This window comes from Telopea speciosissima, chromosome 1 (genome assembly GCF_018873765.1).
Source record: "Telopea speciosissima isolate NSW1024214 ecotype Mountain lineage chromosome 1, Tspe_v1, whole genome shotgun sequence".
Lineage (NCBI taxonomy): Eukaryota > Viridiplantae > Streptophyta > Magnoliopsida > Proteales > Proteaceae > Telopea > Telopea speciosissima.
Genome location: NC_057916.1, coordinates 86,368,925 through 86,384,064, shown reverse-complemented (window position 1 = coordinate 86,384,064; position 15,140 = coordinate 86,368,925). Strand labels below are relative to the sequence as shown.

Genomic DNA, 15,140 nt, shown 5'->3' with positions numbered 1-15,140 from the left:
TCAAGCTTCCAATACAAAAAAGAAATACATAAGTTGATTTTAATATAAATGTAGAAAAGTTCAAATTGGTTAAGGATATAGTGATATGCTTACAAATCCCATGTATTTCGAAAAGTTGATGGAAATTCGTATACACTTGACCTTTACCAAATTGGATATTGTTTATCAATGCAAGTGAGAATTATAACAAGTTAATGGAATCCTACATTAAAGTTAGGTTGGATATATGATGGTGATCTCTTCTTCTAAAAACTTACTACTTGATTAAGCATCACTACAAAGAGATCTGTCCATTGGATCAAACTAAATGTTGACAGAGTTTAGGTAATCCTAGCAGGTTAAGTGCTAGCGGGGTGATGCGCGATTATAATGGCAAAGTCGTTTTTTTTTTCATTTGAAATTTTCTTAGGAGTAAAGATCATCTTCGAAGCCGAGTTTGCTGGCCTCGTGGAAGGTATTCCCCAAGCGAAGGAAATGAATGTGACTGCTTTGTGGATTGAGTTGGACTTCGCCTCTGTTGTTCTCTCAATTCAATCTAGAACAATTCTTTGATTTGCGATTTAAGATTGGAACTTTCTCCAATCATTTCTGTGTTCCATGATTCCATCTCATGGAAAATCACGCATTGCTATAAAGAGGCAAATATAACATAACTGACTACCTGGCAAAGGATGCGGCAAAAACAGGGAACTCAGAATATATGGTTCAATTTCCAAATTACATAGCTAAGGAGCTAGGGATTGATGTAATGAAAAGACCAAGATTTAGATTTTATTAGTGTGGGGGAGGGTCTGTCACTGCTGATGGCTTTGTTGTAGGTGAGGTTGCTCCCTCTCTTGGGCTTTCCGCCTCGGAATGCCTTGACTTTTGCTCTTTGTACTATCATTTTTTTCTCCTTATTAATGAATCTTTTTAGCAAAAAAAGAAAAGAAAAGAAGGTAGCTTCCATTTATGCATTTCACTTAGAATTTAGTGTTTTTTTTTCCTTTTTTATTTAATAGGTAAAGAAAAGTACATTATGATTGTTTATTGTACTACACAAGCAATGTGGGCAAGAACCCTAATCAACAAGTGGGAAATTATATCAATGAAGAATCCAATTTTCCTCCAAGGAAAATGCATATCAACATCAAGTTTTTAAGCTAGTTGATGAATTATTTTAAAGGAAAAAAAGAAAAAGTTTTTCTTGAATCCTTAATTCGTTCAATTCCACTAAAAAATGCTATTGAAAAGTTTTTCTTGAATCCTTAATTGGTTTGATCACTGGACTAAAAGTTTGGTCGAAATCAACACCTTTCTGCTTTTTAAAATTGTGAGCAATAAGACGATCTAGAGTGCCATAAGACTTTTGTTTGAGTGTCACCCACTTGGTACGGATCGAATCATAGGAAGGAGATGGTGGTACAAGGGACCAGGTTTCATTCTAAAGAAGAGCGTTGTATTCATTAAACATTGCTTGACGCCAATGAGGTTCTTTAACAGCCAAACTAAAACATGTAGGTTTTAGAGGAAGAGAAAAAGCCTTAGCCAATAATGAGGGAATATGTTTGAGGGGATCTTTATCCTCTCAAGTGTGGTGCACCCTTTAAAGTGCATCAGATGGTGACCACTGTACTTGAGAAGATAAAAATTCAATGCACAAGTGAGGTGCAGTGTCCGATGCACTTTAAAGGTACATTAAAAATTTACTTTGAAAATGGTTTTGAGTTTATAAGTAGAAAAGTTTCCTCCTCCTAATAAATGTATCTTTTGAAATGATTGAACGAGACCGAAATTATGGGGTAAGGGGCATTCTCTTTCAATTCGCAGCAATTAAAGACAACAACAATATTGACCCTAAAATCAATAACAAATACATGTTGTCTGGTTTCGTAAGGCATTTACTTTTGAACTATATACCCCCACTAAATTTTTGTTACTAAACTCTTGTGGTCCAACCTACAACTCAACAAGGGATAGTAATTAATAACGTCATTAACCTTTAAGTCAAACCCAAGATATTTGTACCCCACCCACATTATTACGAATTAGATTTGTGATTAAGATTTGTAATTACCTTTTAAGGTTGGATTTTGCTGTTTCCACAAAGAAGATGTGCCGGATAATAAGGTAAGGGCAAGAAGGGTTGGGGGTTGGGGTGGGGTCCATTAATCACTGTATCCCATTAGGTCTTCCTCTCTTTCTCTCACTGTATTTCATCTTTCATTATGGAAGTTTCCTTTCCAAATGCTCCTTGAGATGACTTCTAAATAAGGGGTTTTCCCTTTTTAGGTTTATATGAAAACCATTTTTGTAGGGTTAGGTTGGATTTTGTTTGTGCCAAAAAATTTAGGCACTGTTCTAATACCTTATGGGATGGATCTCAGGATCTGACCCACTCTAAACACAATAAATTTCTATCCATTAGTTAAGTAATATGAAATTGTTAGGGTTATTAACAAAGAAAAAAAAAATTGGTGCCCACCCACATAGACAAGGTGATTTGGGCATTTTAACTGGTTTATATAGTTGGAGAATTCTTTGTACACGAGTCATAAGTCAAATTTGATGACACATCTCAATTTAATGATCCACCATGTATCGGATTTTCTTTTTGTTTTTGGATAATCTTTGTTAATGACATAATTTTGTAAAGAATTGATTGTTTCAAATTATTTTAAATCACTATGACATTAACTAGAGAAATTAAGTTGATATAAAATTTGAAACATGACTAGATAATAGTGAGGGTATTGAGAAGAGGACCACTACATTTGGGTACTTATCAAGCTATCAAGTGGGATAGTGCTTATCAATTGAAGTGGGCATGGGGAACCCTTTTTCCTTTTTTTCTTTTTGGGCTTTGGTGTAATCTTTTTCCTAACATTATGGTTATGGTTAGTGCCAGAAGAAAAGAGCAGATAGCAATACATTGTAGATGAAAATGGCCTCTTCAACATGGGGAAAAGCAGTACAAAAACTGCACAATTGAGTACAACAAATGCAAGTGTTTTGATGTGGTTGTTGCCTTGTTGTGCACTTGGGCTAGTTTAGTATGTATTAAGCTCAGATTTATTTATTTATATATTTTTTTTTGGAGAAAGATTTTCACCACTCAAGTGATGACATGACCTTATAATTGGATTCTTGGAGAGTGTTATACTCTTACCCCTATTGTATGTGATTGAAGGCTGAAATAAACTTTTTTAGTCCGATTTGAGGGTTAGATATTGAGAGGTTTATGAGTCTCTCCACTGTGGGTGTAGCCGTGTAGGCAAGGGAAATTTGTTCTATGAAACCCTAGCCCAACCCTAGGAGTTTTAACCTAAACCTAAACTCAAGCCCAGCCTGACCCTGTTAGGGCCAAGCATACCCTCAACGTAGCCCGATTTTGGCACGGTTTTCCCAAACGCAGATCGACCTTGACTGGCCCAGATTCATCTTGAATATAATAATAGCTCATTGAGTCATGTAACTAACAAAGCCCATCAGAGCCCACTTGTGTTACGCCTAGGCTTTATTATATATATTATATTGGGAAGTAGTTTTCTGTTCGGGAGTGTGGCCTACACCAGCACTCCCATGAGTCTATCTCTCTCCTCTTCAAAACAAGGGGGTAGAGATATCTTTTCATATGGGAAGGAGAGAGATAGACTGATGGGAGTGGTGACGTAGACCACATTCCCGGACAGAGAACTTTCTCCCATATTCTACATAGTATAGTATTATATATTATATAATACAAGGTCAGGCTGGCCCTGCCAAGGCCGAGGCCTCAACCTAGGCCCGCCCGGCCCATCCCAACGTTGAACGGGCTCAGGGTGGGTTAGGGCGGACTCAGGTTGGCTGGGTTTTTTTGACATCCCTAATACTATGCTATTACAGGGGAAAACTCATTTGAATGGTCTAACCTCGACATATTTATCAAGTTGGCCCATGGTTTCATTGTGCCATGTAGAATGATGATATGGTCATTTTGACCATTGGATAGCAAATCATGTCCTTAAGTAGCCATGTTTCAAATTTCAGAATCTATTTCCATCAAATACTCTCCTATGTATTGGCTTGCATCCCAATATATGTCCATGCATGTTTAGAATACTCTGACCATTATTGTGCACTCTCTAGTAGTCCTAATTTTCAAACCTCTGTTTTGCCATCGTTATGGCTGAAATTTTATATTTCGGAATCTACATGTCCACAAAATCTAGGATTCATCATAACTGTCCTATGACAAATATTTAGACCATCCTAATAAGCTTCTCAAGGTGTGTTGTTTTTATAAGTTTTTTTCCTATATTATAACATTTGGTAAATGGGGGAGCATTTCTCACACCAACCAACAGTGTGGGAGCAGGAATCTCCTGTCATACACCAATCATGGAACAAAAATGGTTTTGTCTAACGGAGGTCCACATGGTCAAGGAGGATAAAGAATGTCAATGCGAGATCCACATGGCCAAGATATGAGAAAGCGAAGAAAAACATCTCTACACTATCGTAACAAACAATCTTTTTCCTTTTGAAATAATTTTTGTGAAGAATTAACTATTTCATTAAATTTTAAAGCACTATGGCATTATAGCCTACAGAAATTAAGTTGTTTTAACTTTGAAACATGACCAGATAATGGTGAGGGTATTGAATAGAGGACCACTACATTTGGGCACTTATCAGCAAGCTACCAAGTTGGATAGTTCTTATCAATTAAAGTGGGCATGAGGAACCCTTTTGGGGTGTAATCTTTTTCCTAATATTCTGGTTAGTGCTAGAAGAAAAGAGGAAGAAAAAGAGCAAATACCAAAACGTAGTAGACGAAAATGGCCTCTTCAACATGGAGAAAGCAGTACAAATTAAAACTGCACAATTCAGTACAACAATGCAAATGTTTTGAATTGATGTGGTTGTTGCCTTGTTGTGCACTTGGCCTAGTTTAGTTTTTTTTTTTTCAAAGAAAGATTTTTGGCACGTAAGTGATATGACCATATAATTGGACTCTTAGACAATGTTATACTCTCACACTCCTATTGTATGTGATTGAATCGAACTTTTATCCGTTGCTGTAATTGGAGCGCTGCTGTGCGCATCGTGCGGTGCAGCAACGGCCATGTGTGCACATTGGGGCCCACTGTACACACATAGTTGCTGTTGCGCCGCACGATGCGCACAGCAGCCCTCCAGTTACAGTAGTAGATAAAAATTCGATTGAATCTCTCTCTTCACCATCGGTGTAGGGAAGAGAAATTCTTTCCATGAAATTTATACCGTAAAGTGTGAACCTAAGTAAAGCATATTGTGCCGTTTGGCTTCTTTGCTTGGGCTATATTTGGAATGGCAAGAAAAGAAAAACTCATTTGAATCCTTTGATCTGATACAATTTGCCAAAGTATCCAATGGTCTTGCCAAATAATAAGGAATGGGTTTCCTTTTTGTAACTGATATAGTTTGTTGATGAATGGACAGCTTAATGAGTCATAAAAAGGGGATCGACATTAATCATTTATCCAAAATTTTTTTGATAGAGATGTGTAACCATTTCATGCAAATCCTCTCCAATGTTACAATGCCCTGATTTCTTTCATCCTTGACGCCGATGACGTGGGTTTTTTTTTACCACCAGAAGGAACAAAAGGGATCGTGGATGAGCTCGGCCAAGGGCGACAAACATCATTCGAACGTCCTATCATAGTAATTTTTTTTTTAGCAAATTACATGCACCCCTGGTGTTTGAAACAATAATAGAACACCCCCTAGTTTTACCTTTTATGTGCACCCCTTGAATTATTGATCGGCTTACAAATAAGTCCTTACCAGTAAGTAAACCGCTAATTGTAGTTAAACTTTTGAAAAACTCTATATTACACTTCAATTTTTTACATTGACCATTTTACCTTTATGAGACATAAGAGTGGCACAAACCCATCTCCTCCAAAACCAACGTTCCATTGTCATCTTCCTTCACCTATCACTTTTTCTCCGGTGATCTGCGAAGAAATAAATCATCACCGGGGAGCGATCTAATGATGGAGCTCTACTCTGCTGCTGCTATAAATCTACAAACCATCTTTGCACTGCTCTGCTCCACTATCCTCTCCGGCAAATCTTGCCTGCTCTGGTGGTGTAATCAGTACTGAGTTCCTTTCCATGATGCGAGAGATGATCAAAAGTGTAAATCCATATTCCACCATTTTCAGAGCACAAACAAACGGTAGATCTAGATCCCAGGAGTTAGCAATGTTGGCAGATAAAATTAAGTCTAAAATACCAGTATTCAGTAATTACTACACTCCTCTTAGTGGGAACCAAATTTACTTGATCGTCTAAGTTCTGATTTTTTCAATTCAAACAAACAAATAAGATCGAGAAAAGCAAAATGCTAACTTTTTTTTTTTGTGTTTCAAGACATATAGGGGCAGAATTACCATTGAAGGCCTTGGTGATCAGAAGGCATCCAAGTTTTCCTCAACGACTTATGCCTTCCAACAGATCCAAAACCGGTCTGAATACCAACAACCCCATCACCTTATACCTCTCCTGATCTCCATCAGAACCAACACGATTCCGAACCCCAACACCACCACTGCTGCTACTCCTCTCCCAAACAATCGAAACAGATCTAGATTCAGCATTCCTACATTTATGCCCAGAGCTCGGCCTCAAAATGGCAACCAATCCGAAAGAAAATCCAGTAATCCCAATAAGAAGACAACATATTAGAAGAGATGGTTTCCGATTGTAAGAGAGCCATGGCTGGCGAGGGTAGAAGAACTTAGGAGATGAAGGCATGTCTGGTAACACTCACGTTCATAACTCCAGAGAAACTACTGTAGGGTTTCTGAGGCAGGGAAACAACAGTTTTGAGATTTCAGGTTCCTTCAGGGAATTGAATGCCACAGGGCATTCATGGCAGCGTTAAATTGAAAGAAGGATGTAGTTTTGATTCAATTCAAATAGGACAAAATCTCATGAGGTCCTTATGCATTTAACCTTTCTTTCGTTCCAGGCTTTTCCAAAACTCTCTTTTTTTCTCTCCCTCTCCTTCCTCCTGTCTTTCTTTGCTTGTGGGGTTCTTTCTTCTTCTGAGGTCGTAGTTTGTTGAAGCTTGATTCCATATCACAAAGCACCCACGACAGCCGGAATTTCCTCCACTGCAAGAACCAAAATGTTCCTAAGAGACTGAAATCCATTTCTATTTTGAAAAATTCACAAAAAAAAATAGAGAAAGAGGGGCGGCGGAGAGACAAACCTTCGCCGGAGGGTGGCTGGGCCAGGGAATGTCCGCCGAAGATTTGGTCTTCTACAAAACCCTAAATTGATAAGAGGTGAAGAAGTAAATAAGGGTAAACTGGTAATTGAATTAGTCACTGATGTAAAAGGGTAAAATGATTTTTTCATTTTAAAAACTAACAGCTCAGACACTGAGCCATCAGGGACTAATACGTAAAAGGTGAAACTAGGGGGTAATTCTGTTATTGTTTCAAACACCAAGGGTGCATGTAATTTGCTCTTCTTTTTTTTTTCTTTGGGGTAAAGCACTCCATCATAGTACCACAACATTGTATAAGGGACAAATAAAGTAAGGTTACAAATTCTGTTTGTAACTTTCTTCGTTACAAATAGACAAAGACAACTCCTACAGAAAATACGAAAGTTATATAGCTAAATATCACAGATGTTTCGGCTGAAGGTGACCATCTCTAGTGCATCCATCTCATATTTTCCATCTCAACTCCACCAGCTCCAAACCCGCATGCAGATAGCCCAACAGCTTCAACTTCTTTGGGTCCAGAAGTCATGTACCACCCGCTTTTCACTGCATGTGGATCCCTGCAAGAATATATCACATATCACAATAAACCAAATCCCTACAACATTAGACTCATACAAGAAAGAAAAGTGCATCATATGTTAAATCAAGCCCATCTGATCCTCTTTTTCTTCTCCCCACTAAAATGAAATCCCTTGCAGGAATTATATCTGTACCTTATCATCCTTAACCAAGAGCTTAGTGAGTTAATTCTCCTTACGGTTCTGCCACTGATACTTATCTTTATATCTCTTTAGTCACTTTCATGTATCCAATAATAGCAGAATGCAAGAACCGTCTTCATGGTCAATTCCTTTTTTCTCCCTTGCTTAAGTTCTGTGGCTTTCAGATCTAACCTATTATTACCTTCTCTGAAAATACTTAAAAACTCCCCAATTAGATAAAAGCAAAAAATTACATTCCAACCATACTAAACTCTTTCACAATCAAAGAGACAATGCTCTATGGATTCCTCATTTGCTATAAGGATAGCACCACCTTAGTGATTCTCCTTATTGGCCAGGCTTTCTCCTTATGACCTCCCATAGGAACATGGCAATTCTGGGTGACACAGAGGAGACTCATGATCAGAATAAAGGGCTTTCAAGCTGGCTGTTTTGCAGGTGATTTTTGAAATCTGGTTGGTTGATGCTTTTGCAAAGATGAGGAAACTGGGCTGGATGATTATTTTTGAATTCTGCATCATTTGAAATGTAATGAAATTGAGACAACTTTTAGATGCAGACTGCAGTCAGTTCAGCAGCATATTGAATGGAAGCAGTACAGAGGATATTTAAGCTATTTGTGCGTTAAGAATAACTTGTACAAATGCTGCTCATAAACAACTCAGTCGACTAAGTAGTTTTTATTCAAATATGCACATATTAGGTCTAAGATTAAACTTGCATTGTAACACAAAGACAGATCAAAAGTAAATACTTGGCCATGAAGTATGAACCCAACCATCACAATATAGAAAGACTGTGGAAACCCAAAATGTCCCAAATCAACCTAAAATTTCATAGGGCTATTAATAGAGAAAACTCCTAGAATACTTAAAGCTAGGGAAGCAAATGATGACACAACCCGTACCCAAAGTGCCCTTGCTCATCATCATCCTAATGACTTGAACTGTCATCTTTACAACAAGAAATATAAGTTATTACTATAAAGAAATGAAGTTTTGACAGGATTTATGTCAAACTATACTGATATAGAATTAGCTTCTATATTGATAGGGGTAACAAATGAAAGAAATAAAACTTGAGTTATTTGTAATCTACAAACAAAAAAAACAAAAAAAAAAAAACTGAAAATCCAACTTCAGCACAGACAATGCTTGAGGATTGAGGAAACAGTTAGACAGATAGCTGCTCAATTCTGAAAATTCTGCAATGAGAGAGCAGTTTGTTTGCAGTGAGAACCCCATTAAAAGTACCGGATACAAATGCCTACGGCCTCAGGCCCTCAACCTTCTAGAAAATGAAAGTTTGACGATACCATTTCCTATTGTTATCATTTTCACAGTTGCAGCACCCATCAGTTTCATTGACAATACTAACATATCAAAAATTATTTTGCAGCAACAATCAAGAAACTGGAAGTTCATAAGTTACATTGAATAAGAAAAATCACAACAGAATCTTAAGTCTCACCTTGCATTAAGGAACCATTGAAGATCCTCCATGACGGCTACCCAATAGGTGTGGCAAAGGAACTCCCATGATGGTTACCAAAAGGACCTCTAAAATAACTTGAAATTTTAGAGATATCCATCACCTCAGGAATCATAGAAACTCTACTTGCGACCTTCAAAACCTGGGCGCATTAGTTTTTTCTCTCTTTTTGCAATCCGCCGCATTTTCTTTTGATGAATCTTCTCAGCTATGTTATCGAACCTAGTCTTCTGTCTCTCTGCCTTATTCGCCTGTGTAGTCTCGGTTCTGTCCTTCCACTTCTCAACATTTTTCTGATGCTTCTTCTTCTCCTTCTTAATGCTCTTGCTTATGAGCTTAACGTCATCATGAATCTTAATACCCGCAGCTCTACCTGTCGCCGCTTTCCATGAATGCTTCTTCGAGATTATCTCACCCTTCTCCGGATCCTTCTTCGCCTCCTCCAGCCTCTTTGCCTCTTCAAGAGCCTGCAACTTCGAAAGCTTCCTCTTCTTCCTACCATGGTCGCCTTCGTTTCCAAGCTTCACATGACTAAACGCTAGTCCCTCAGAGGCTTAAGAAATGTCTTTCTCGGTCTTAGCAGACAACTCGTTAACCTTCGGTGGTTCCGTTTCTTGGGGTTCTTCTTCGCTCCTTTTCCTTTTACTCTGTTTCTTCTCTCTCTTCTCCCTCTTGGCTTTATATGAAGAATCAGTTCCTCGAGTAGATCGAAGCTCTTCGATTCGACGGTGCAAACGTTGTCTAAGTTCTTCGTATGTGACTGATCGATCTTCCCCCTTGGAATATCCATCATTTTCAATCTCCTCCTCCTTTTCCTTCTCTTCGTCCAATTCGTCACCAGTTTTTTCATTTTCCAAAGTTTTCTTCAGAAGGTCTAGTGTTGTGGAAGATTTCTCCGGGTCCAATCTCTCTCTTCGAGCTTTCTTAATGTTTTCTTTCGATTCCTTCTTCGCGGAAGCTTTCGCAACCTTGCTCAAACCCTGGAACCATGGCTTCCCTTTGTCTTCAGCGGGAAGATAAAATCTAGCAGCTATGAGTTCAATCAACTTATCAAAGAACAAAGACTGCTTGTGGATTACAGATTTGAGCTCTGGACCAAGAGGAGGCGTAGAAGCCTCCTTCTGCAGCTTCTTCATCATCAGTTCAGACTTCAGAGACAGAAATTGAACTATGGAAAGTGAGAGAGACGGAATAACTAGGGTTTTGTTTTGCCTCTCCAGACTGAAAAGACGAAAAGCCTTTAAAACGTGGCCACCGTTTTTACCCTGGTGCGGTTGCCGGTCCGAGCCGGACGAAAGAATGGAACAAAAATACTTTTCGGTTATTTATAAATGCCCCCTTAAAAATGCCCATTTGTCCAATGCACCCCTACAACTTTTCAAATTGTAAATCTCCTCTACTTTCAAAATATTGTAACATTTTGATCCAATCCGTTAGCTGAGATGTTAAAAATTAATTTCAGAAAATCTAATGACCAAAATACCCTTATCATAAAAACCAATCAAAATTAAAAGGTATAGTGACCCAAAATTGCCCTCATCTTCCTCAAATCCTTTAGGTTTGAAACTGAAAATCGAAAAAACTCTAAACCCTATCCAAAAAACCATCTTTTGCAAAGACTCCCAAAGACGTGAAGATCCAAGGGGATCTGGCATGCCCAACTCAAGTAGAGTAGGGTTTCTTTGATTTGGGATTTTTTAGAACTTCCCGTTTTCAATAGTTCAACCTCACCGACCCTCTTTCCTTTTCCTTTTTGTTGTAAAACCAAGAAAAACAGTGGACTATCAATCGTTTTATAGAAGTCTAGCAATCTCTTTCAATACACACACTACCAACACCATTGATGTTGCAGCTACTACCTCAACCAAGCAGTATCTGTGTGTGAGTGGAAATGGGTAAAAAGAAAAAGATTAAAGACCATTAAGAAATCAAAATCAACCCATGATGCAGACTACACAAGAGGGATTACTCATTAATGGATCATTTAAGTAATCTAGTGATACAAAAACAATTCCCAACTAAACCTTCGACAGCAGTAAGACGAAAGCTGAACTGGGTCACTATAAATTTCTCAAATTGGTCCCCAATTCAATAAATCGTGAGGAGCCCTTGGCTCTACAAAATTTAAGTAGAAAACAAATAAATCATGGAGCATAAAAGCCCATCTTCCCCAATTTTGTCTGCTGCTGTTTTTCAATTGTCTTACAAACTTTGAAACATTCAGTTTCCCGTTTCCCCCCAGAAAATTTCCCAGTTCTCTTAAGATCTTTTCTCCAGTACTTCGAACCCATTTCATTGCTGATGATTGACATTCAAAATATTCAGTTTCGCTTGCGTTCGGGTATGTTAAAAGCTAAGAATCAATTGGATTATCAGGTATTTATTCTAATTTTTGTTCGGATTTTTATTAGATTGTTTCATGATTGAGGAGAACCTTTGATTATGGTCTTCATATTTTTGTTTGTGGGGCTTTTCTCTTGTACTGTTGTTGTGTTAGCTTTCTCTATAAGAGTTCCAGTAATAAAATTTCCAGTAATATCATAAGGGTTTTTTGGTCATTAGATTCTTTGAAGCTAACCTCTAACATCCTAGATTAGGCCAAAGTGTTACAATGGTTTGAAATTAGGGGGTAGTTTGCAATTTGAAAAGTTATAATGGTGTATTTAAACAAATGAGCATTTTTAGGGGGCATTTTTAAAAAACCCAATACTTTTTTAGTCCAAATCGGAATAGGATACGTGGAATCTCCGCGTATTAAGATTGGGCCTAATGATGACAAGTTGGTTTGGGGAAGAGCAAAATCCGGCATTTTCTCTGTGAAAACTATGTACCACTTGCTGAAAAATAGGAAGGAGATTGAAAGCTATAATCGTTCCTTCTCTGCTTCAGTCTCTCATAGGAATTACTTATCAATGTCAGAGAAGTTTTGGAAAAGAATTTAGAATGCGAAGAACTTGCGAAAAATAAAGCTCTTTCTATGGAGATGTGGCGCAGATGGTGTTGCGGTTGGTCAAGGTTTCTTAGCCAGTAAGATTCCTATAAATCCGACTTGCCTTTGATGTGGGGAGAGTATTGAATCAGTGGGTCATATGCTTTTTACGTGTTCTTTTGCCAGGGCAATATGGTTTGGCTCATTTTTATCTCTTTTAACCAATTTATCTAATTCCTTCAAGATGAGTGATTGGTTCCATTACTGGGATGATATATTTTGTAAGGATAAGAAGTTGGCGCAAAAGAGTTTCTCTTTGGCTTCTTTCATCATGTGGTATATTTGGAAAGTCCGGAACGAGTTAATCTTCAATAACCAACGGTGGTCTCCCCAATAGGTTATTTCTTTGGCAGAGAAAGCTTATCAGGAATTTTCTTCAGTGTGTTTCAAGCCTCTTTCAGTTCCTTTTGCAGCTTCTGAGCGAATAATCCATTCTTCCCTTTCTTGGTCTTCCCCTCAAGAGCCTTATGTGAAAGTAAACTGTGACGCAGCTTGGGTTTACAATTCTGGTAAAGGAGGGCTAGGGATCATCATCAAGGATCATAGAGGGACACTTCTTCATGCATTTTCCTCGGGTTTTGAGTATGTATCTAGCATTTGCGCAGAAGCTATTGCCATTAGAACAGGTCTTCTCCAAGCGGCTAAGCATAAGTTTCCTTTTATTGTGGTGGAATCGGACTGTTCTAGTATGATTAACCAAATCAATTCCAAAAGTTTTGATTTGGAGATCAACAGTGTGGGTTTTGATATTCTTCAATTTCAAGCATCCTTTGTTTCTTGTCTGTTTTGTTTCAGTCCAAGGTCGTCTAATGCTGTTGCAGACTCCTTGGCCCGGTTGGCCCTTTCGGATGAGTCCTCGATTGATTGACTAGTTACCTCTCAGTGGCTTCTTGTTCTCTGTGTTAAAGATGTCACTGTTTGTAAGGACTTTGTTTGTCAATGAAATTATCTTCTACCAAAAAAAAAACAAAAAGAACTAAAATCAGTGTGGCTATTAAACATTTAACCATTTCAAATTAAAAAGTCCAGGTTACACAAATTACCTGCCCGATCCGGTGGCCCCTTCCAAATCCCATGGGTGTATCAAAACCCATGGGTGTGTCAATCCCAGATCTCCTCCGGTGGCCCCTTCCAAGTTCAAACTACGAAATGGGTCTTGCAAAAAAATACCAAGTCTCATGAGTATGTCAATCCCAGATCTCCCTCCAATGGCCCCTTCCAAGTTCCAACTACGAAATGGGTGGTGTGAAAAAATACCAAATGCCATGAGTGTGTCAATCCCAGATCTTCCTTTGGCGGCCTCTTCCAACTTTAAATGACAATACTCTCCGGCTATCATCGATATTAGCGATCTCCCTTCACGAAATCATTTTTTGAGTCATGGACAAGAAATTCATGCCCACAATTGCTCTTTTTTCTCTGCATCTCATTTTCCTTCATAGCGATTCACCCTATAAGATCAAAGAAGAGAAGATGAGCAGAAACTTAAAATATTCAAAACAACCCCTATTTATAAACTAGTTTCATTTGTTTTTGTTTCCTTTCACTTAGAACCAGATGGAACCTTCGGAGGAAGATATCTGAAAATGATATGCTAGCCGAAGGTTCTCAAGTAGGACAATTGAAGGGAAAAAAAAAGTGTCAGCCATCCACAACATTTCACTAGCCAGCCTATGATGGCCCATATTTTTCTTAAAAAAAGTGTAAACTTAATGGTTTATGATAAATATGTACTTATCAGATAAATTCTATGATTTACTCCAATGTCTCAATATTATCATTTGAAGTTTCATCAACATAAATCGTTCTCATATTCTAACAACATACAATTGGATTGGAAGAGAAAAGAATAGAGAGTGGTGTATGGTGAGTATTTTGAACTATGAGTTGTTATCGAGGGCAATTTCCTAGATCTATTAGATAAGAAAAAGAATTACAAAACAAGTAAATTTACAAGACAAAGTAAGTGTAAACAAAATCAAACCTACTTGTTTTATAATTAATTTTCATATCTCATTGGTCTAGAAACTTTGCCCTTGTTTGTTATAACAAGATATCATGCCAACAATGCATGATGGATTTTGTTCATAAATAATGCATGCTTTTTAATAATAAATTAACGACAATTGACATGCATCCTATCAAGGTAATTGTTTATTTGGTGAACTAAAATAAATAATTACTAAAACAAAATCACAGATAATACATCATCATCCACATGCCTTGATAGTTTTTCCCTTCAAGCTTACACAGCTAAGTGATGAGTTGCCAAGATAAATCAACTATTTTGAATGCACATTGTTATACAAATTTTTTTTTTGTGTACTACTCTATTATAGGGAAAAACTCATTTGAATGGTCTAGCCTCGACATGTTTATCAAGGTGGCTCATCTCATTATGCCATGTAGAATGATGATATGGTCATTTTGACCATTGAAAAACAATACATGCCCTTAATTAGCCATGTGTCAAATTTCAGAATCTAATTCCATCAAATACTCTCATATGTACTAGCTGGCCATTATTGTGCACTCTCTTGTAGCCCTAATTTTCAAATCTCTATTTTCCACTTGTTAAATTTGGTATGATTGAATATTTACATTTTGGTATCTACACATGTCAACAAAATTTAGGATCCATCAAATCTACCACATAGCAAATATTTAGCCTATCCTGATAAGTTTCTCA

The 15,140-nt window shown here is 37.7% G+C and overlaps 1 long non-coding RNA gene and 1 pseudogene across 1 annotated transcript; both read right to left on the bottom strand.

Annotated features, from left to right (window-relative positions):
• Positions 1-6,405: 6,405 nt before the first annotated feature.
• On the bottom strand, positions 6,406-8,808 carry LOC122667232. The gene is made up of 3 exons (XR_006333778.1): positions 8,798-8,808; positions 8,018-8,022; positions 6,406-6,852 (listed from the first exon to the last, which is right to left on the bottom strand). It is a non-coding gene; the product is annotated as an uncharacterized LOC122667232 (long non-coding RNA).
• A 751-nt stretch (positions 8,809-9,559) lies between these two features.
• On the bottom strand, positions 9,560-11,758 carry LOC122656059 (annotated as a pseudogene).
• Positions 11,759-15,140: the final 3,382 nt, after the last annotated feature.